Source organism: Rhinoraja longicauda, chromosome 20 (genome assembly GCF_053455715.1).
Source record: "Rhinoraja longicauda isolate Sanriku21f chromosome 20, sRhiLon1.1, whole genome shotgun sequence".
In the NCBI taxonomy this organism is placed as follows: Eukaryota; Metazoa; Chordata; class Chondrichthyes; order Rajiformes; family Arhynchobatidae; genus Rhinoraja; species Rhinoraja longicauda.
The window spans coordinates 21156077-21180104 of NC_135972.1; the positions used below are offsets into that span (position 1 = coordinate 21156077).

Genomic DNA, 24028 nt, shown 5'->3' on the forward strand with positions numbered 1-24028 from the left:
GTTTAAACTCATCAGGCACCTTAATGGTATGCCTTCTTCACAGAGTATGCTTTCCACCACTGAATATTGTACAAATCTAATGCCTCTCATCAATTCTTAACTGTACTTCATTCAAATGGCTGTCATTACAGAGAATATGCCGCTCCTCTTTAATGTTCAAAACATTGACAACTTATTTTAAGAAAATGTCTCCAATTTGCATTAAGTACCTGTTTAATTTGACAATTACATTTTTGAAATGGCACAAGGTACCAATTATATCTTGGAATGTCTAGTTTAGTTCAGTTGAGAAATGCAGCATGGAAACAGGCCCTTCAGCCCACTGAGTCCATGCCAACCATTGTTCACATTAATTCTACGTTATCCCCACTTAAACCGGCTCGAGTTCACCGAGGGGACATCTTGGTTGAAGGGGAAGACACAGGACTCTGTGCAAGCTACAAACTCATTTAGTGCATGTTTTTTAAAAAGAGATACAGCATGGAAACAGGCCCTTCATCCCATCGAGTCCATGCCGACCATCGATCAACCGTTCACACAAGTTCTGCGTTATCCCACTTTCGCATCCACTCCCTGCACACTAGGGGAAATTTACAGAGGGCCAATTAACCTACAAACCAGCACGTCTTTGGAACGTGTGACCGCTTGCGTTTTCTGCGCTGCATCTCTGAAGTCTAAACAGGCCCTTCTGCCCAACTTGGCTCTATTGACAGAGATGCTCATCTAAATTTGAACCATTGCAACAGTGTGGAAGCTTTGGCCCATATCCCACTAAACATTTCCAATCCATGTACCTGTCCAAGTGCCTTTTAAATGTTTTTATAGTACCTGCCTCAATACCTCTTCTGGCAACTCGTTCCGTGTGTGAACAAATTGCCTCAGATTCCTGTTACAAGGGGTCACAGTTTAAGGATAAGGGGGAAGTCTTTTAGGACCAAGATGAGAACGTTTTTTTCCACACAGAGAGTGGTGAATCTGTGGAATTCTCTGCCACAGAAGGTAGTTGAGGCCAGTTCATTGGCTATATTTAAGGGGGAGTTAGATGCGGCCCTTGTGGCTAAAGGGATCAGGGGGTATGGAGAGAAGGCAGGTACGCGATACTGAGTTGGATGATCAGCCATGATCATATTGAATGGCGGTGCAGGCTCAAAGGGCCGAATGGCCTACTCCTGCACCTATTTTCTATGTTTCTATGTTTCTATGTAAATCTTTCCCCTCTCACCTTCAAGCTATGTCCTCCGATTCTCGATTCTCCTACTCTGGGTAAAAGACTCTTTGCCTTCACCCCATCTGTTTCCCTCATGATTTTATACACTCTGCAAGATCACCCCTCATGATCCTGCGCTCCAAGAAATAAAGTCCTCGCCTGCCCGACCTCTCCCTATAGCTCAGCCCCTCGAGTCCCGGCAACATCCTCGTCAATCTTCGCTGCACGCTTTCCAGCTTAATGGCGTCCTCCCTATAGCAAGGTGAGCAAAACTGAACGCAGTGCTCCAAATGCAGGATGGTAATTTGTCCTGCAAGCACTGAAATATTCAGCTCCAGCTTCCACACTGTTGCAATACTTCAACAGGCCATAAATAACATAAATGGAATTAGTCAGGATTAATAATCAATACAATTTGCCAGCTGTTGGGTTAACATGGATAGCTCAGAGGGGAGTCGTGATAAAACGTTTCCTGCTCGGACCCCCTGTGGTCTTCCCAATAGATGGACAGAAGTTCAAGGTTGATGCTTGGATCTGCAGCAGGATGCACATCTGCATGCTGCAGATTCCGTGCTGCATGGGAGGGGGCCATACTGCATTGCTGCTACTGACCAAACTCCTGGATCACACAGCACAGGAACAGGCCCTTCAGCCTCCAACGTCCGTGTGGCACATGATGCCCAGTTGAACAAATCTCCTCTGCCTGCACGTTGCCCATATCCCTTCATACCCATGTGTAGGAAGGAACTGCAGATGCTGGATTATACCAAAGTTAGACTCAAAATGCTGGAGTAACTCATCGGGTCAGGCAGCCTCTCTGGAGAAAAGGAATAGGTGATGTTATGGGTTGGAACCCTTCTTCAGACTTCTGAAGAAGTTCTGAACAGGTTTGTTCCATACACCCACCACCCTTTGTCTAAAAACATTATTCTTCAGGTTTCTATTAAATCTCTCTCCCCTCACCATAGACTTATGTCTTCTGGTTCTCTATTTCCCTACTCTGTGCAAGAGACTCTGTGCATTTACCCAAGCTATTCCTCTCATGCTTTTGTACACCTCTGTAGGTTCACCCCTCATCCTCCTGTGCTCCAAGGAATAGAGTCCTTGCCTGCCCAACCTCTCCCTATAGCTCAGGCCCTCGATCTCCGGCAACATCCTGGTAAATCCTCTCAGCATCCTTTCCAACTTGACAACATCTTTCCGATAACATGGACCAAAACTGAACTCAATACTCTAAACGCGGCCTCAACAACGTCTGAAACAACTTGTGTAGGAAGGAACTGCAGATGCTGGTTTAAAACAATGATAGACACAAAAGCCTGGAGTGACACAGCAGGACAGGCAGCATCTCTGGAGAAAAGGAATAGGTGGCATTTTAGGTCAAGACCCGAAACATCACCCATTCCTTTTCTCCACAGATGCTGTCCGACCAGCTGTTGCTCCAGGTTTTTGTATCTATCTTATACAACTTGATCAGCATGGATGAATAGGACCAAGATGGCCAGTTTCAAGAGGAGACAGACTAGTGACGGACATTTACCACAAGCCCACCGACTCGCACAGCTATCTGGACTACACTTCTTCCCACCCGGTCCCCTGCAAAAAGTCTATCCCCTACTCCCAATTCCTCCGTCTACGCCGCATCTGCGCCCGGGGTGAGGTGTTTCAGACTAGGGCTTCCGAGATGTCCTCGTTCTTCAGAAAACGGGGCTTCCCCTCCTCCATTATAGATGAGGCTCTCACTAGGGTCTCTTCTACATCCCACAGCTCCGCTCTTGCTCCCCCTCCCCCCACTCGCAACAAGGACAGGATCCCCCTCGTTCTCACCTTCCACCCCACCAGCCAGCGGATCCAACATATCATCCACCAACATTTCCGTCACCTACAACGGGACCCCACCACTGGCCATATCTTCCCATTCCCTCCCCTCTCTGCGTTCCGCAGAGACCGTTCCCTCCGTAACTCCCTGGTCCACTCGTCCCTTCCTACCCAAACCACCCCAACTCCGGGCACTTTCCCTTGCAACCGCACGAGATGCAACACCTGTCCCTTTACCTCCCCCCTCAACTCCATCAAAGGACCCAAACAGTCTTTCCAGGTGAGACAGAGGTTCACCTGCACCTCCTCCAACCTCATCTATTGCATCCGCTGCTCTAGATGTCAACTTATTTATATCGGCGAAACCAAGCGCAGGCTCGGCGATCGCTTCGCTGAACACCTGCGCTCGGTCCGCATTAACGCAACTGATCTCCCGGTGGCCCAGCACTTTAACTCCCCCTCCCATTCCCAGTCTGACCTCTCTGTCATGGGCCTCCTCCAGTGCCATAGTAAGGCCCGCCGGAAATTGGAGGAGCAGCACCTCATATTTCGCCTGGGCAGTTTGCAGCCCGGTGGTATGAACGTCGACTTCTCCAACTTCAGATAGCTCCTCTGTCCCTCCCTTCCCCTCCTCCTTCCCAGATCTCCCTCTATCTTCCTGTCTCCACCTATATCCTTCCTTTGTCCCACCCCCGACATCAGTCTGAAGAAGGGTCTCGACCCGAAACGTCACCCATTCCTTCTCTCCCGAGATGCTGCCTGACCTGCTGAGTTACTCCAGCATTTTGTGAATAAATCGATTGGCCAGTTTCAATGTTGTGTATCTGTGACTCTAATTCAGCCAAGCAGAAAGGAGTAGAAATTGTCACGACTGGGCAGAAATCGAAGAGCGGCAGAATGGCTTTGGCTCAGAAAGAAATCACGTATTTACATCAAAAGAAGGATATCAAAGACTAAGCCATTTCACATTCTTAATTCCATGCACATCAGTGACAGGACGAAAATAGAACACTTCTCTCCACATTGGGCTTTGTGCCCATAAACTTATGTCATGTCACAGTGGTAATCTCTTTTCTTTGCAGCTTATTGATTCATATTTATCACATCTGAAGAGTTTACTAATCTTCTAGCCTGCCCCACACCGGCTCCCACATCAATTAGATCAGAGCGTAGCATTACATTTGCTGTTATCATTCACCGAGTAACCATTCGATTCTACTTTCATGCACCAGACCCCGACTACAAGGCTATCTCGAGGAAGCATTTTGAAAATGCCAGCGTTACAACGAAACCCTCATTATTTTGTCAGAACCTCTGTGGCAGCTTCTTCTATCAGTGACAGCCAAACAAAGTCATGCTTCAGCCTGCAGCCAGCGAACTGTACTGCAAACTAGGTCATTCCTCAGTTGCTCATTTTAAAGGGATGATTCCTGGAAATAAAAACCTCAGCAGTGGCTCAGCAAAGCAACGCAATCCTTTGCCTCGTGCCTTCCTACAGACGACTGAAGGCGTCCGGGCGAGGAGAAGGGCGGCAGTTCGCTGGACGATCCGGGCGGAGATGACGGGCCTTTACGGCCAGCTGTAGCTGGGACTGCAGAAATGGCACAGAATCCTGGCGACTCTTGCAATTAGACGCAGTGGGCTGCTACTGTACTTGCTGTACTTAACCGGGGATTGTACCGATGTTATGGCAATAATCCTAGTGAAGATAGACACAAAATGCTGGAGTAACTCAGCGGGACCGGCAGCACCTCTGAAGAGAAGCAATGGGTGATGTTTCGGGTCGAGACCCTTCTTCAGTCAGTCCGACACCATGGACCAGGATATTCGATGCGTCACAGAGCTAGAGCTTACAAGACCGGTGATACCTCCAGACCAAAGGATAGACATCAACCCATAAAATCATGGCTATCCCTCTATCTCAACGCTGTAAGCCCACTCCCTTCCTGTGCCACTTGAAGCGTTTGAAGGCAGGTGGGACTAGTGTAGATGGGGCATCTTTGTCAGCATGGGCAAGTTGGGCCAAAGGTCCCATTTCCTCGCTGTCTGACTCTATGACACGAGAACCACCACTCCTTCATCCACAAGCTCACGTCCCGTCTCAATGGGCAAAAACTCTTCATGTCAAAAAGAAAAAGAAAATGGTCAGCTTTTATTTTTCAAATCAATGGGTTCACAATTTCTTTGTATCTGAACTGAGGAAAATCTTCCAGGTGCTGGCTACCTAATCAACTAGATTGGAGACTGTTTGTTGCGATTTCACGCTTGCTGGGATGTAAAACGACAGCGAGAATCTTTGGTTTCATAGCCAATGTCTACAAGAAAATCCTCATTACAGTCATGGGAGAAAATCCAAATGTTAGTTTCTGTCGATCAGCCTGTATTATACAGGGAAACAAGAAACTGCAGATGCTGGTTTACCAAAAAAAGATACAGCGTGCTGGAGTAACTCAGCGGGTCTGGCAGAGTCTCTGGAGAATATGGATAGGTGACATTTCTACACACTGATATATTACAGTCCTCTCCTTTTGTACTTATAAGCAAGCTTTTTAATAATATTTCAGCCAAGGTTTGACAACCCCGGTTTCATTTTAAGGTTCAGTACTGTGAAGAATATTTGTCGGTGTTATCCTACCACTCGAGCCCAAGAAACCCAGAGTTGCTAAGGGTGATCAGAGTTAAGTTTAGTTTAGAGATATATCATGGAACAGGCCCTTCAGGTCAAAGTTTAGTTTAGTTTAGTTTAGTATGAGATACAACATGGAAACAGGACCTTCAGGTCAACGATTATGGGAAGAAGAGAAATGGGGTTGAGAGGGAAAAATAGATCAGCCATAATCAAATGGTGGAGCAGACTTGATGGGCTGAATGGCCTAATTCTGCTCCTCTGTCTCATGTGTCCATGCCAACCAACAATCAGCCGTACACTAGCACTATCCCACACACTGGGGACAATTTACTGCAGAAGCCTCTTAACCTACAAGTCCACAAGTCTTTGGGGTGTGGGAGGAAACCGGAGCACCCGGCGAAAACCCACGTGGTCACAGTGAGAATGTACAAACTCCGCACAGACAGCACCCGTGGTCAGGATCCAACCGGGGTCTCTGGCGCTGCGAGGCAGAAACTCTACCAGCTGTGCACTGTGTTACCCATGTTGAATGTGTCAATCTTTCATCCAGAGAATCAGAATCAGAATTACCTTTATTGTCATCCAAAAAACAAGTCTTTTGGACGAGATTTCGTCACCCACAGTCCAACAGTAAGAGCAATAAAATAAGCAATTACACAACCACAAACCAACACAAAACAAAAAAAAAGAAACATCCATCACATCCGTCACGTCCTCACTGTGATGGAAGGCCAGAATGTAATTTCTCTTCCCCTGCCATCTTCTCCCGCGGTCAGGCTGGTGAACTTGCCAGGCCGTGCCGGATGGTGAAAGGTCCGCAGCGGGCCGACCGACAGTCCGCAAAGACCCTTTCCTCCCCCACCCTCCCAAAATGCCAGAAAATAGAACATCAGATGTTCAAAAGTGATCTAGCAAACCCAACGCTAAAGCACAGGTGTCGATTTGTCAATTCTGTGTTTGAAAGTTGTGAAAGTAAGATCACAGGATTGAGAACATCAGACGATGATCCTGAGATTGTGCTAAAGGTACTGGCTTCATTAACAATCTGCATTTATATAGCACCTTCAGTGCTGCCTGGCATCTCAGGGTACTTAACAGGAGCGATACAGTCAAAGAGGAGATGCTGGAGAGTGCGATGGTCCCAGTTTTGCCAGTCTCTTCACAAAGGCTCACGCTAGCAAATGGCTTTCTAGCCCAGAGATAAGTCATTCTTTTGGTGAGATTATCACTGGCATGGCCAACATTTATTGTTCGTCTCGACCAGCCATGAAGAATAAGTATTTTGAACTACAAAAGGGACGGTGCTATTGGCAATTAAGACTCAAAGATGAAGGAAAGGCAATGTAGTTTTAGGTTAGAAAAGAAGCATGGAAATGGGCCCTTCGGCCTACTGAGTTTGCGCCGACCAATGATCACCCTTAACACTAGTTCTATCCTACTTACAGGGGACTATTTATCAAAGACAATTAACCTAAAAACATGTGGTCTTGGTATGGGGGAGGAAACAGGAGCTACCAGGGAAAACCCAAGCAGTCACGGGGATAACGTGCAAACTCCGCACAGACAGCATCCGTAGTCAGGATTGAACCCGGGTCTCTGGCGCTGTGAGGCAGCAACTCTACCGCTGAGCCGCCGTGCCGCTCCTAAGGAGATGAAAATGGAATTATACATTGTGCATTCAGTGAACATGCCACTGTTAATTTTAAGATGAGGAGAAGCTGCTTGCTGAAGCAATCACAGATAGTTTGGCCAAGGACACTGCCCCGAGGAACTCCTGTAGTGATGTTCTGGGGCGGAGATGACTCACCTCCAATAACCACAACCATCTTCCTTCAAGGGAAACTGGAGTCTTTCCTTTCAACGGCCACTGACTTCACCTTTCCTCAGGGCTTGTCTACGCCAGTCTCAGCCAAACGATGACTTCTTGACAAGAGTAGTCTCACTCACCTCAGCTTGGCTCCTTGGTCCATGTTGTCCCAAGGTTGCTGAGATCTGGGACAGACAGCTCCTGTCCAACCCACATCGGTCAGTAAGCAGCATATTGACAACTCGGTCTTCTTGACACCTTCCATTTCTGTACTGATCGCGTGTCGACTGTTTTAGTGCCAATTAACCTGAGTTTATTTGTTTTGATTTGTGACAGAACTTGGAGATTTTCCCTGGAGCTAGATAAATGCTACTCACTGAGCTGAAGGGGGGGGGGGGGGGGGGGGGTGAGGGGGAAACACACATTTGGCGAAAGATCAGAGTTTGTTCACACTGCAGCTGAAACGTTATCTCCAAAACATGTTGACAAAGCAACATGGATGACTTCTTATTCAAGAGAAGTTAAATATCTTGAAGCCACAAGGATCTGCAGGTGCTGGTTTGCAAAACAAAAAGACTCGAAGTGTTGGAGTAAATCAGCGGGTTGTAGTGAGAGAGCCGAGCGTGTGAATAGACTGTAGTTAACAAGTAATTAAGAGTGTTTTGCTTGATAACAAGGGAGGGCGGAAAAGGCTGTCCGCCCCGACTATTGGGGGCCAAATGGCGCCTGTCGGAATGTTTTTGGTGAGAGGTAGTGTTATGGAGGCCTGTTGCTTCACTTGGCATAAAGCTGGCAGCCGCAGCGTGCACCTTTGCTCTCGGGAGGGTCACCGACGGGTTGGGATTGTGACCGGTGCCTGGCACAGGGCGTGGGGAGAGAGGCGAGGCTGCTGTAGACAGGGCCTTGTACCGAGACAAATAGATGTTTACTCACTGTTGCCAAAAAACTGTAACTGAAGTGCGAGCCTTTTCCTGTTCTATCAGTCGGATCCTGGAACCTGTTCCCTTGCAACACGGGGCCAGGCGGCAGGGTCCGTCAATCCTCACAAGGGAAGATGGCGAGGGCTTACTTTGGGGAAAAAGCATGGATCAAAAAGGAGATGCAACAAATCTCCTTTCATCTTTCTCCAAGAACAATCACTGCCTATCTGACGAGTCTCGTGCTGGGAATTGTTCAGCATTATCACTCATTACAAACCAAGAGATCTGTCAAGTTTAAGGAGTTGCCAAGACCGCAGAAAGTGGCATCAATAGATCGATCTGTTTTTGTTTCCTCTCAGCGTTAGTCGGTCAATATGTACAATCTTCCACTAGGCCGATTTAGATGTTAAATGAAAAACCCTTTTTAGAGTAGTTTGCGTGACACATGACACATGAGGGGGAGGATGGGCAGTGAGTAGTCGGAATGTCGCTTCGAGAGGTCTCTGCAGCTCCACAGACTGCAGTGATGAGCAAGTGTTGGGGAAGGGCACAAAGTGCTGGAGTAACTCAGCGGGACAGGCAGCATCTCTGGAGAACATGGAGAGGTGACATTTCCAGTGAAGCCCTTCTTCAGACTCCTTCTTAGTTAGTTAGTTTAGTTTATTGTCATGTGCATCGAGGTACATTTGTCATGTGCTATGCAGTCAGCAGAAAGACAATACATGATTACAATCAGGCCGTCTATGGTGTACAGACTCATGATGGGGAACAATGTTTACTGCAAGATAAAGTCTGGTAAAGTCCAATTAAACATAATTCGAGGATCTCCAATGAGGTAGATGGGAAGTCGAGACCACTCTCCAGTTGGTGAAAGGTTGCCTGATGACAGCTGGGAAGAAACCGTCCCTGTATCTGGAGGTGCGCATTGTCACACTTCTGTACCTCTTGCCTGATGGGAGAGGGGAGAAGAGGGAGACACCGAGGAGACTGGTCCTTGATAATGCTGGTGGCCTTGCTGAGGCAGCGTGAGGTGTAGATGGAGTCAGTGGAAGGGAGGTTGGTTTGCGTGATTGTCTGGGCTGTGTCCACAATTCTCTGCAATATCTTGCAGTCTTGGCTGGAGCTGTTCCCAAACAATGCTGTGATGCATCCCAATAAAATGCCTTCTCCTGTAGTTCTTTCCCATCAACTCCCCTTCAAAAAATTACAAGTTACCTACTCATTTTACTCTTCCATATCCCTCTCAACTACCCACAGATTCTACCACTCACCCAAGGGTGATTTACAGTGGGCGTTAGTAGGCCCACTCTCTCACAGTGCTAAGACCCATGTTCAACCCGACAGCCCATCACGTCAGTGCCAGTCATCATGCAGCCATTTGGGATGTGAGAGAAAACTGGATTCAGAGTCACGCAGTGAGGAAACGGGCCCTTTGGGCCAACTTGCCCACACTGACCAACATGCCTCATCTACACTCATCCAACTTGCCCACACTGACCAACATGCCTCATCTACACTCATCCAACTTGCCCACACTGACCAACATGCCTCATCTACACTCATCCAACTCCAAAGACGTACAGGTATGTAGGTTAATTGGCTGGGTAAATGTAAATATTGTCCCTAGTGGGTGTAGGATAGTGTTAATGTACGGGGATCGCTGGGCGGCACGGACTTGGTGGGCCGAAAAGGCCTGTTTCCGGCTGTATATATATGATATAACTTGCCTGCGTTTGATCCATATCCCTCCAAACCTATCCAATCCATGCATCTGGCTAAATTCTTTAAAATTGCATTAGGTACCTGCTTCAACTACCTCCTCCGGCAGCTCGTTCCATATAACAACTGCTCTTTGTGTAAGAAGGTTACCCCTCAGGTTCCTATTAAATCTCTCCTCCCTCACCTTAAAGCTGTGTCCTCTGGTTCTGGATTCCCCTACTCTGGGCAAAAGACAATGTGCGTTTACCTGATCTATACCTCTCGAGAGTTTTTTTTATTTTTTATTTTTTACACACCTCTTAAAGATCTTCCCTCATCCACAGGTGGTCCAAGGAATAAAATCCTCGCCTGCTTAACTCTCCCTGTTGCTCAGGCCCTCGAGTCCCCGGCAACTGAACATCCAGAGGACACCTATGTGGTCACAGTGACAACGTGCGAACTGCACACAGGCGGCAGCAGCTGCGGCCAGATTTGAAGCTGGATCTCTGCAAACGAGGGCCAGTAACTCTGCCACTGCCATGCCCAAGTGGAAACAGGATTGATTCATTGCAACAATGTGCAAGAACTGACCTAGATTTTTGTGCTGTTTTCTTCTGAGGCAACGCTCAGAATGCATTAATGCTGAATAAATTTTGACTTCACAGCAAAGATAACAAGGACATGATTTTTCCATCAGTATCTTTAATTTAATTTATTATTGTCACATGTACCGAGGTACAGCGAAAAGCTTTCTTGTTGCGTGCTACCCAATTAACAAAAAGACTATACACGATTGCAATCAAGTCACCCACAGTGCACAAGTACAGGATAAAGGGAATAATGTTTAGTGCAAGATAAAGTCCAGTTACGTCTGATTAAAGGACGTCCAAGGTTCTCCAATGAGGCAGATGGTAGCTCAGGGTCACTCTCTAGCTGGTGAGAGGACGGTTCAGTTGCCTGATAACAGCTGGGAAGAAACTGTCCCTGAATCTGGAGGCGTGCATTTTCCTACTTCTGTAGCTCTTGCCTGATGGGAGAGGGGAGAAGAGGGCATGACCAGTCTGCATCTATAGTTGGCCAGCTCACCAAGTCATATTCCAGAACAGGAGTTTCAGCGCAGAACAGCTTGTAAATTTGCTTCTAATTCGCTCTGTATGCTCAACTATGGCTAAAATGGGGGCAACACTTACACATGCTTAAAAGTGGGGAGCATCTTTACACTTTAGAGGTACAGCGCGGAAACAGGTCCTTCAGCCCACCTTCAGTACACTAGCACCATCCTACACACACTAGGGACAATTTACAGAAGCCAATTAACCCGCAATCCTGCATGTCGTTGGAATCTGGAAGGAAACCGGAGGAAACGCACATGAGAACGTACAAACTCCATACAGACAGCACCCATAGTCAGGATTCAACTTGGATCTCTGGCACAAAAGGCAGCAACTCTACTGCTGCGTAACTGTATCCCATCCTCTTGGCAATAGTTTTAACTGGGCCTCGTTAGACTTGTGTTTAATCGGTGTATAAAAACAGGAGGGGAATAGATAAGAGTAAAAGACTGAGCATTCTCCCCCACCCCCGAGCAGGGGAATCAAAAATCAGAGGACACAGTTTTAAGGTCAGTGGTGAAATATTTAATGGGAATCCTGAGGGGCAACTTTTCAATGTTCCTTGCTGTATTTTTCAATTAATTAGGGGAAGGTTCTGGGCTGTACATAGTCAGACTTCGCCTTCTCAACAAGATGGAGGCCACCTGCTGAGCTCAAAGCTCGAGAAATTGAATTAAAGGCCAAATTGTTCTCAGAAGTACAAATAGCATCGAACAATAAAAGGGAAACAAATGAAATAAGGTTCTCAGCAGCAGAAGCTTGATAAAACTTTAATGACTCATTTGTCAAAGGCTGTCAGACAAGGCTGGATGTTGCCAGAGTGAAGCCACACACAAACTGGAGGAACAGCACCTCATATTCCACTTGGGCAGCTTACAACCCAACGGTGTGGACATTGAATTCCCCAATGTTAGGTAACTAGGTGACCCTCAGACTAATCTTTAATCAGACTATACTGGACTCTGTCCTGCACTGAACGTTATTCACGTTGTTCCCTTTATCATGTATCTGTACACTGGATGGCTCAATTGTAATCACATGTTGTCTTTCTGCTGGCTGGTTAGCACGCAACAAAAACTTTTCACTGTACCTCGATGCATGTGACAAGAAACCAAACTAACTAATCAAACCCCTTGGCACTTCTTCCTCCCCCCCCACCCCCTCCTCTGTGCCCCACCTGGACTCACACCACTTCTCCTTCCCCCCCCACAACTCCACTTCCACCTACGTTCCTTCCTTTTTGGCTTCACCATTTCTCCTTATCTCACACCTTTTGTTTTTTCATCTCTGGCTTTTGTTCCACCATCTGCCTATTAAAAGCCCCTTTGACCTGTACCCATCTATCACTTGTCAGGATTTGTCTTGCCCCCCCCCCAAAATAAAATGGGCACCAATTGGTGGAGTAACTCAGACAGCATCTCTGGAGAACATGAACAGGTGACGATTTAGGTCGGGTGGGACCCTTCTGACCTGACCCTCCTCTTTCTAACTTTCTCCCCCGCCCTACCCTGCCTCCCCCAAAAATAAAATCACATTCATACCGAAGAAGGGTCCCGACCCGAAATGTCACCTGCCCATGTTCTCCAGAGCCATTGTCTGACCCGCTGAGTTACTCCAGTACTTTGTGTCTTTTTTTTTGGTATTAGCCAACATCTGCAGTTCCTCGTTTATATATGTGGAGGTTTGCTTTCTAGACGGTGAACTTATAACTCAGAGACGGGCCTTCAGTAGCTGCATGTTTCTGCGATGGGCAGATTAGTTTAATTTAGAGGCACTCTGGCCCACCGAGTCAGTGCTGACCAACAAACCCCGCACACTACCCTACACACACTAGGCACAATTTACAATTAACAGAAGCCAATTAAACTACAAATCTGTACGTCTTTAGAGTGTGGGCGGAAACAGGAGCACCCGGAGAAAACCCACACAGGCCAAGGGGAGAATGTGCAAGCTCTGCACAGACAACACCCCGTGGTCAGGATCGAACCCGCTTTTCTGGGGCAACACTGCTGTGCCACTATGCCACCGGATAGAGGCAGAGAGGCACAGGGTCAGGCCCTTCAGCCCCAACTTTCCCATGCCAATCAGCATGCCCCACCTACACAAGCCCCACCTGCCCGCGTTTGGCCCATATCCTTCTAAACCCATCCTATCCATGCATATTCAAAATGCATCTTAAATGCATAACTACCTCAACTGCCTCAACTACCTCCTCCAACAGCTTGTTGCATACACCCACTACCCTTTGTGTAAAATGGCCCCTCAGGTTCCTATTAAATCTTCCCCCCCCCCCTCACCTTAAAATGGCAAGCTGGAGAAAGCCAGGAATTGATTGATACTAGTGAGCCCATTACAAAATGCCCTGGACCTTCTCCCATCTCCATTTGGAAGCAGTATTAATAACAAGGCATCTGCTACACCTCCAGGAGAAGAGTTTTACATTTCACTTTCCACTTGATACTGAGAAAAACCTTTTCATCAGACAATAACCACACAGCATTCACAGGTTTGGCCACAATTTGTTCCCAGAATAATTTGGGGTGTCACAGCGATCAAGCCGCTGCCTTCCAGCACCAGGGAACCTGGTTCGATCCTGTTGTTTGTTCAGAGTTTGTAGGTTTCCGCTGTGACTGAGTGTGTTTTCTCCACGTGCTCCGGTTTCCACCCACACTCCAAAGATATGCAGGTTTATAAGTCACTGGGCTTGGGTAAAAATTGTAAATTGCCCCTGGTGTGTAGGATTGTGCTGGTGTGCTGGTCGGCGCAGACTTGGTGGGCCGAAGGGCCTGTTTCCACGCTGTATCTCCAATGTCTAAATGTGTAGGAAGGAACTGCAGATGCTAGTTTACACCAAAGATAGACATAAAATGCTGGAGTAACTCAGCGGGTCAGGTAGCATCTCTGGAGAAAAGAAATAGACGACGTTTCGGATTGAGACCTTTCCTCAGACATCACCCATTTCTTTTCTCTAGAGCTTTTCTCCGAGTGCTCCGGTTTCTTCCCACTCTCAATAGACAATAGACAATAGGTGCAGGAGTAGGCCATTCAGCCCTTCGAGCCAGCACCGCCATTCAATGTGATCATGGCTGATCACTCTCAATCAGTACCCCGTTCCTGCCTTCTCCCCATACCCCCTCACTCCGCTATCCTTAAGAGCTCTATCCAGCTCTCTTGAAAGCATCCAACGAACTGGCCTCCACTGCCTTCTGAGGCAGAGAATTCCACACCTTCACCACTCTCTGACTGAAAAAGTTCTTCCTCATCTCCGTTCTAAATGGCCTACCCCTTATTCTTAAACTGTGGCCCCTTGTTCTGGACTCCCCCAACATTGGGAACATGTTTCCTGCCTCTAATGTGTCCAATCCCCTAATTATCTTATATGTTTCAATAAGATCCCCCCTCATCCTTCTAAATCTCCAAAGACGTGCAGGTTTATAGGTTAATTGACTTGGTAAAGTTGTGCAAGATAGCGTTAAGTGTACAGGGATCGCTAGTTAGCACAGACTCGGTGAGCCGAAGGGCCCGTTTCCACACTGTATCTCTAAACTAAGATGCTGACTGATCCACTGAGTTACTCCAGCATTTTATGTCCATCTTCTCCAAAGACATTGTTAAATAAGCAACAAATGTTGCCTCCCTGTATTAAATATTCATATTTACTTCACAACCTCCCACTAGAATTGTAGGTGCAATTGATGTGATTATTTCAAGCAGCCCGTCTCAGCAACTTATACCAAGTGTTGCTGACAACAAGGCAGCAGATCATCTATCTCCAGGAGCTTCTCCATCTCCCATTTATTCCTTTCTCACTCATGTCTATCCAGCTTCTTAACTACATCAGACATCCCCCTCAATCACAGCACACAGCTATGAGCTCCACATCCATTCGTTTCCCAAAGAGAGGAGCTTCTCCCAAATTTCACACGTCATATAATAACTACTATCTTATTTTTGCAATCTCTGGTTCTAGTTCTGACGCCGGACATGGCAGCCGCGCCAACAGCCCGTCTCGTCTTTTTCTTCTTTTGCTGTCTTGGTCTGTAGTGTTTACGTGTATGTTTTTAGTGTACCTTAGTTTTTGTATTATGTGGGGGTGGGGGATTGGGGGAAACTTTTTTAAATCTCTTTCCTCGACGGAGACGCAACTTTTTCATCGCATCTCCGTCTGCACTGCGGCTGTAACATCGTGGAGCTGGCGGTCCCTTTGTTTGGGATCGATTGCGGGAGCTCCAACCACAGGCGCTTCGATCGCCCCCGATCACGGGAGCTTCGATCGCCCCTGATCACGGGAGCTTCGATCGCCCCGACCGCAGGAGAAAAGAAGGAAAGAAGGTACAAGTTATTTGCCTTCCATCACAGTGGGGAATGTGAGGTCGCTGAAAAAACAAGATGGACGTGCTGCCTGCACTGGTGAGGACTCGGTGTTTTGTGGGGACATGGCTCCATGAGGACATCCCGGAGACTAGTGCGAGTGTGACTGTTTAGTGCGAGTGTGGACGGCTTTCTGACTGTTCGGGTGGATAGGGCATGCAGAGAGAGTGACAGTGGTCAGTACAACTCTGCTCACATCATGGTGAAGGAGCGTGTGTGTGGCCCGGACATTGAACTGATGGCTGTGGGTCTCTGCTTATGCTGTGCGCCCTGGGGATTCTCACATGCCGCTGTGGTGGCTGTTTAAGTCCATGTTGAATTTTTAATGTGGTTATGTATCTTGTTGCTTTTTTGTACGACTGTTGGCAAATCATCTTCCTTGGATGTTGACGTACTTGGCTAATAAATTAATTACAATTACAATAACTCTGGTTCCAGTCACACTTGCAAACTTCCCCATGTATTCAAATCTTTTCATGATGTGTAATATTCACCTTCAACACAAGTTGAATGTCACTCACCATCGAAAGAGATAAAGGACCAGTCTCACCCCAGTCACCCCCTCTTCTCCCCACTCCTATCAGGCAAGAGATGCAGAAGTGTGAAAACGCACACCTCCAGATTCAGGGACAGTTTCCTCCCAGCTGTTATCAGGCAACTGAACCATCCTATCACCAATTAGACAGTGGTCCTGACCTCCCATCTACCTCATTGGAGACCCTGAGACTATATTTAATCTGACTTTACCTTGCACTAAACGTTGTCCCCTTTATCCTGTATCTATACACTGTGGATGGCTTGATTGTAATCACATATAGTCTATCTGCTGACTGGATAGCATGCAACAAAAAAGCTTTACACTGCACCTTGGTACACATGACAATAAACTAAACCGAGGATGCAGCCAATATCAATGGCCCACTTCACCCTGACCGCACTCTCATCTTGCTGCTACCATCGGGAAGGAGGTACAGGAGCAAGGGAACTATGACCTCCAGGTTAAAGAACAGCTTCTTGCCATTAGTGTAGGAAAATAACTGCAGATGCTGATACAAATCGAAGGTATCACAAAATGCTGGAGTAACTCAGCAGGTCAGGCAGTATCTAGGAGAGAGGGAATGGGTGACGTTTCGGGTCGAGACCCTTCTTCAGACTGATGTCAAAGTCCCGCCCCCCTGACATCAGTCTGAAGAAGGGCCTCGACCCGAAACGTCACCCATTCCCTCTCTCCTAGATGCTGCCTGACCTGCTGAGTTACTCCAGCATGTTCTGATACCTGATAGCTTTTTGCCATTGATCATCAGGCTCATGAATCACCCTTCACAACCCTACCTCAACATAGAACTACTATTATCTTTGCACTACATAGGAAAGACACAAAGTACAGGAGTAACTCAGAGGGTCAGGAGCCTTCTTCAGACTGATACTGGTCTGGTTTACCTAAAATAATGATCATTTATTGCAGGAACAAGGAACTGCAGATGTTGGTTATACCAAAGATTGACACAAAGTGCAGGTGTAACTTAATGAGTCAGACAGCATCTCTGGAGAAAAAGGACGGGTGATGTTTCTGGTCAGGTCTGAAGAGGAGTCCTGGCCTGAAACGTCACTCATCCTTTTTCTCCAAAGACGCTGCCTGACTCGCTGAGTTACACCTGCACTTTGAGAATTTTTTGTGCATTTATTTGTTGTGTTGTTGCATTTAATACGCCTTCAGCAAGTGAGAATATCATTGTACTGTTCCCGAAGGCAAAGAACACGCAAACACTACCGACTTGAAGGTGAAATAAAGCAGGGGGGTTTACATTTGATGTGACCCTTTCAGGATGTCCAAAGTCAATCATGCATGTTGGTGAGCAAGGCAGGAAGCATGGCAGTAAATCACCGAGCAGCAAGTTTCCACAAGCAGGAGGATCGTGCCCGGGTCACATTCAAATGCTGTCGACAAGGATAAAACATTGGCCCCAGGGAGAACAGCCCTGTCCTCAAAGGTTCAGTGGTTTTATGATTCCATCTGGAAGTGGAGACAGGGTTTTAGCTACACACATTGTTCATGCAGATTAAGTCAGCACACCACTCATAGGTTCATAAGTTCTAGGAGCAGAATTAGGCCATTCAGCCCATCAACTCTACTCCGCTATTCAATCATGGCTGATCTATCTCTCCCTCTCAACCCGATTCTCCAGCCTTCTCCCCATAACCCCCCACACCCATACTAATCAAGAAGCTGTCACTCTCCATCTTATCTATTCATCATCGCCTTCCTGTGGGTATAGGAACACGAGTATAGGAACATGAGTATAGGATTGAGTACAGGACCTTCTCTAGTCTGGTGCTCAGGGTGGTATGACCTTGTGACGTGAAATAGAGAGACCTCAGGGACAACTGTCTCCACACAGATGGTAGTCCTTATCTGGAATGAGCTTCCAGAGGAAGCTATAAAAACACACACAATTACGACCCTTTAAAAAGGCATGTGGATAGGAAGGGGTTAGAGGGATATGGGCCAAATGGGTAGCTTAGTATACCAAGGTAGACAAAAAGTGCTGGAGTAGCTCAGCAGTCAGGCAGCCTCTCTGGAAAAAAATGGATAGGTGACGTTTCAGGTCAGGAGCCTTCTTCAGTCTGATACTGAATTGAATCATGGTCTGGTTTACCTAGAATAAATGAAAATTTATTGGAGAAACAAGGAACTGCAGATGCTGGTTTATATCAAAGATGGACACAAAGTGCTGGAGCAATTCAGCGGGTCAGGCTGCATCTCTGGAGAACTTGGATAGGTGACGATTCGGGTCGGGACCAGTTCCAGTATACCAACTTGGTCAATGTGGGACAGTGTGGGTCATGTCTTACTAATGGAGGCACAGGTAACCATTCACATTGAAGACCAAACAAAACACAGCAAATATTTCAAGAGCAAACGTTTGATTTTGGACCAGTTGCGAGAGAGAAAATTGGAACCAATGAGGGGCAAACTTCGATAAAGGAGCTGCCAGAGGAGGTAGTTGAGGCAGGTACTATGAAAGCATTTGAGACATTTGGACAAGTACATGGCAGGACAGGTTTAGAGGGATACGGCCAAGCTCAGGACTTATGTAGATGGGACATGTTGGTTGGTGTAGGCAAGTTGGGTCCAAGGCCCTGTTTCCATGCTGTACCACTCTATATATCACTTCAACAAATAATCTGATAAATACACCACAAAAGCACAAGAGAGCGCTCTTAAGGATAGAGCTCTTAAGGATAGCGGAGTCAGGGGGTCTGGGGAGAAGGCAGGAACGGGGTACTGATTGAGAATGATCAGCCATGATCACATTGAATGGTGGTGCTGGCTTGAAGGGCCGAATGGCCTCCTCCTGCACCTATTGTCTAAGAGCTCACAAAAATAGATATTCCCAGTTTAAATAATCATTTGGCTTCTCAGCGTTGCCGACCATCCAGACAGATCAACCACTTTTCAGATTGAGAAACATTTGAGTTGGTAAGTAGGGCTCATATCAATACACAACTGAGTGTTTTGGACGTCGTTGGAAAAGCAGGGTACGTGTTTGCAGGAACAGCCCGGAGTTTAATCCAATGAGACAAGTCTGAGCCAAAACATCCTCTCAAACGTGGAGGCTGGAATGAAGGCCACAGAATAAACGTTGGAGGCGTTTGCAAACGTCCTCCAAACAGCCTGGTTCAGCTCCGCAGTTTGACCGAGGTGGGCTCCGAAATGTCCAGAGAATGACCAGCTGGATCGATCGGGATACAAGACCTCGGCGGGGAGGGGTGCAGGAATGTGCAGCCTCAAAACCAGACGCCTCTTACAAGTGGCAGAACAGCATTTAAAACACCTTCCATTCTGGATCTCCCAGAAGGAAAATGCGATCCATTTAAATTATATATAAATACAGAAATGAAAGACTGAAATGCTTTATATAACTAATGAAAGAGTGTGTGTGTGTGTGTGTGTGTGTGTGTGTGTGTGTGTGTGTATGTGTGTGTATGTGTGTATATGTGTACGTACACACACGTATATATCTGTATGTGTGTGCGTACGTATAATATATACGTGTATACACACGTGTATATATATATATACGTACGCGCACACATAAATATATACGTGTATGTACGTACACATATATACACATATACACACATATTCAGTCTTTCATTATTTATATAAAGCATTTCAGTCTTTCATTTCTGTATTTAAATATAATTTAAATGGAATAATAAATAATTTGTACACAAATCTGAATTTAGAATTTAATTATTCAACCAATGTTTTTTCTGGCCATAGAGTCATGGTCACTTGGAGATAAATTGACTGCCCCCCCCCCCCCCCCCCGAGTACGTGGATCCTGACACCCGTCACAGATATCGCCCATCTTCTAGCCGAGCCCGGGGCAGTAGATTGGGACCTTTGGTGGGCGGGGGGGGGGGGGATAGCGGCGATTATAGAGGATTAACACGACCAGACAAAGAAAATTAGGCAGTCCAGTCCACCCCCCCCCCCTTCACCTTCCTCATGAAAGTTTGAAGTTAACATTTCATCCCACTTCACTGAGGTGTTTGCACCGTTGTACATGGTTGGGACAGGCGCCAGTTGAACGTGCGAATTGGCCAGCGCCGGTCCCAGGCTAACCCTGGGCAGTGGGATAATATGGACTGGATCGTGGAGTTTGACTATACTGGACATTGGCCATCATTCTAACACCTAAACGTGCCCGCCCTTGGGGGGGGGGGGGGGGGGGGGGGCACACCCTTACAGTCAGACATGTTCATCATCAACACATCAGAATAGGAATAGATTTCTTATTTGCAATAACTTCACCCAACAAAGACGAAAAGGCATTTCCTGCTCCAGAGGCGACGTAGGATCCTACAATGTCAACAAGGGTAGTCACTACACCATCTCACCCACCCAAGAGTTCTCCTCATGACCCCAGCGGATCTGAGAGTAGGGCAGCTCTGTGTCTAATGCTCAATGGGCCAATGGTTTCTTCCTATGTCAACCCCTTAGTCCAACATTTCCACCCGGGAGATCGACACAATGTGCAAGGGTAACTCCGCGGGTCAGGCAGCATCTCTGGGGGAATCTTTTCCAGCATGCTCCTTACCCGAGGAGCAATGGGGAGGGGAGGTCAGATCACACCTGGACCTCCATCTCCTCAAGGTGGGATAAAAAAAACAACACAAGGTCTTCCAAATCCGGTGGCGAGGGTTGGAGGGGGGACAAGGTTGCCTTGTCCACCCTGGACTAGATGGTCTCTCTAGATTATGCCCTCAGCCACAACTTTCTACCGTCAACCTGAGGTGGGCTTCCATCTTTCCCGATTCCACCCCATGGGGAGGGTCTACAACCTCGCAGAGAGAGAGAGAGAGAGAGAGAGAGAGCGAGAGAGAGAGTAGGAAGGAACTGTTGCAGATGCTGGTAACACCGAAGATAGACACAAATGCTGGAGTAACTCAGCAGGTCAGGCAGCATCTCTGGAGAACATGGACGGGTAACGGTTCGGATTGGGACCCTTCTTCAGACACAGCGAGAAGAGGTGGGATTCTGCTAGGAGCAACTTGACACAATAGAGCTAGTAAAAACAATAATAGACTAGAGTTATTAGGGAGGGGACTCTTTCTGTCTCCTCTCTGCTTCTCTCTCTCTCTCTCTCCCCCACGCACACCAGGGTTGCAATAAAAACACCCCACACAAACGGCCGGAATACGCTTCTACTAACTGCATCTGCAGCATTACAAGACAGCACCGGAACATAGAGCACACTCACACATAGCAAACAGATGTGCACCCACAAACACAACCCCTCCCTCACCTGGATGGAAGCCTCCCCGTATTTATTGTTCAGTGTGATGCGGGCTCTGCCTGGCTGAGCCCAGATTTCCAGCTTTACCTGGGGTTCCGAGGGCTACCACAGGCACAGTTCAAGCGCCCTCCTGTCAAGAGCGAGTGGCTTTATAGCGAGGGTGAGTAGAGGCGGAGGCAGCGGCGTCTCCCGGCGCCCCGCACGCCGCATCCCTCCAGTCACAGCCCGCTGCATCGGCCGCTCCCTCTGCCTCATTGGACGCGGCCAAAGCGCTGCCTGACATTGATAATTAAGCATCGAGGAGCGGGCTGCATCCCCGCCTCTCAGAGTTTCTGCAAGTGACATTCCCAGGAAATGGCTCTTGGTCCGGCAATGGAGAACCACTGGTCGGCGAGTGTGTGTGTAAAGGGAGAGGGCAGGGATGGATGTGTGTATCTACTATAGATGGTAGAGGGTTTATATGACTGAGTATGTGTGTATGTCTAAATGTGGTGTGTTAGTGTGTGTGTCCGTGTCTAAATGTGGTGTGTTAGCGTGTGTGTCCGTGTCTAAATGTGTGTTAGCGTGTGTGTCCGTGTCTAAATGTGGTGTGTGGACTGGGTGGGCCCGGACCTGCTGGAAGTGTACAACGATATACTTCTAGCCGGCAGCATGCCAGACTCTATGAGGAAGGGCAACATCACCCTGATCTACAAGCAGAAGGGGGAGATGGAATTGGAGACCCATCACATTGTTGAATGTAGACTACAAGATCCTGTCTAAGGCCATCGCCAACCGGGTCAAGTCTGCTCTGGGACAGGTGATCAACCCGGACCAAACCTGTGCTGTACCTGGCAGGAAAATCTCAGACAGCCTGGTGCTGCTGAGAGATACCATTGCCTACGTGCAGGACAGACGGGTGGATGCCTGCCTGGTCAGCTTGGACCAGGAGAAGGCCTTCGACAGGATATCGCACACGTACATGAGGGACGTGCTCTCCAAAATGGGCTTTGGGGAGGGAATCAGGAAGTGGATACAACTGCTCTACTCCGATATCTGTAGTGCAGTCCAAATTAATGGGTGGGAATCAGACAGCTTCCCCGTCAGGTCTGGAGTCAGGCAGGGTTGCCCTCTTTCCCCTGTCTTGTTCGTCTGTTGCATTGAACCCTTTGCCGAATCCATCAGGAAGGATGCGAGCATAAGAGGAGTGACACTGCCAGGCAGTGGGGGCACTCAGGTCAAGGCCTCCCTGTACATGGACGATGTCGCCGTCTTCTGCTCGGATCCAGGGTCGGTCCGCAGACTGATCAGCGTCTGCGACCAGTTTGAGTTGGCCACGGGGGCCAGGGTAAACCGCAGGAAGAGCGAGGCCATGCTCTTTGGCAACTGGCCCGACCGATCTTCCATCCCCTTCACCATCAAGCCTGACTTCCTGAAGGTGCTGGGGATCTGGTTCGGGAAGGCTGAGGCATGTAACAAAAATTGGCTGGAGTGGATAGCCAGGGTGGGGAAGAAGCTGGAGCTGTGGAAGCAGCGCTCCCTCTCCATCACGGGGAAAAACCTGGTCATCAGGTGTGAGGTGCTCTCGGGGCTGCTGTACTTGGCGCAAGTGTGGCCCGTCCCTCCCTCCTACGCCACGGGGATCACCCGGGCCGTCTTCCGTTTCATCTGGGGGTCGGCGATGGACCGGGTGCGACGAGCCACAGTGCACAAGTCGGCAGACAACGGGGGTAAAGACGTGCCCAACGTCGCCCTCATTCTGATGGCCACTTTCGTGTGTGGCTGCATCAGGCGGAGAATAGAGCCAAGGCACGTGGGCACCAAATGCCACTACCTGCTGAGGTTCTACCTGTCCCCGGTGTTGCGAAGGATGGGCCTGGCGCAGATGCCACGCAATGTGCCAGTCAGCTGGACATTGCCGAACCATCTGTCGTTTGTGGACAGGTTCTTCCGGACCAACACCTTTGACCACAAGTCCATCGGGCAGTGGTCAGCACGGAACGTCCTGCAGGCACTGCAGGGGAATGACTCCATGGATCCTGTGGCGTGGTTCCCAGAACAGACAGCCCAGCTTGTCTGGCAAAATGCCTCATCGCCAGTACTCACCAACAAGCACCAAGACCTGGCTTGGCTGGCGGTGAGGGGAGCCCTCCCAGTCAGATCCTTCCAGCACCGCCGGAACCTCACTACCAGCGCACGCTGCCCTCGGGACGGCTGCTACGGAGAGGAAACGGTGGCCCACCTCTTCAAAGAGTGTGGATTTGCCAGGAGAGTCTGGAGAGGTCTGCAGGGGTCCCTGTCACGATTCATTCCGAGCAGCTCCGTCACAGAGGACTCTGTGCTCTACGGACTGTTCCCAGGGACGCATTCCGAGACTGACATCGAGTGCTGCTGGAAGGTCATCAACTCGGTGAAAGACGCTCTTTGGTCTGCCCGATCCTTGTTGACCTCCCAGCGGAGCGAGCTGTCCGTCAAGGAATGTTGCCGACTGGCCCACTGCAGACTGCAGGAGTACGTGCTGAGGGACGCTCTGAAGCTCGGTGCAGCCAACGCCAAGGCCCTGTGGGGGAGGACCACAGTCTAGGGTCCTTCCGCTGCTGGACATGGGGGGCAGGGTGTGGTGGAGAGAGACGCCCCTCCAAATAAGGGATATGTATGTAAATGTATGTAAATGTCTAAG

The 24028-nt window shown here is 48.3% G+C and overlaps 1 protein-coding gene across 6 annotated transcripts in view; it reads right to left on the bottom strand.

Moving 5' to 3' along the window:
• Positions 1 to 21531, bottom strand: part of LOC144603634 (synaptotagmin-A) — a 230072-nt gene extending 208541 nt beyond the window's left edge. For 2 of the 6 annotated variants that reach the window (XM_078417152.1, XM_078417148.1), the window contains exon 1: positions 21379 to 21521. The gene's annotated coding sequence lies outside the window, so the exon portion shown is untranslated. Of the gene's footprint in view, positions 1 to 21378 lie in introns of all 6 variants that reach the window. The other 4 variants (XM_078417153.1, XM_078417151.1, XM_078417149.1 and 1 more) reach the window with 3 other exon arrangements.
• Positions 21532 to 24028: the final 2497 nt, after the last annotated feature.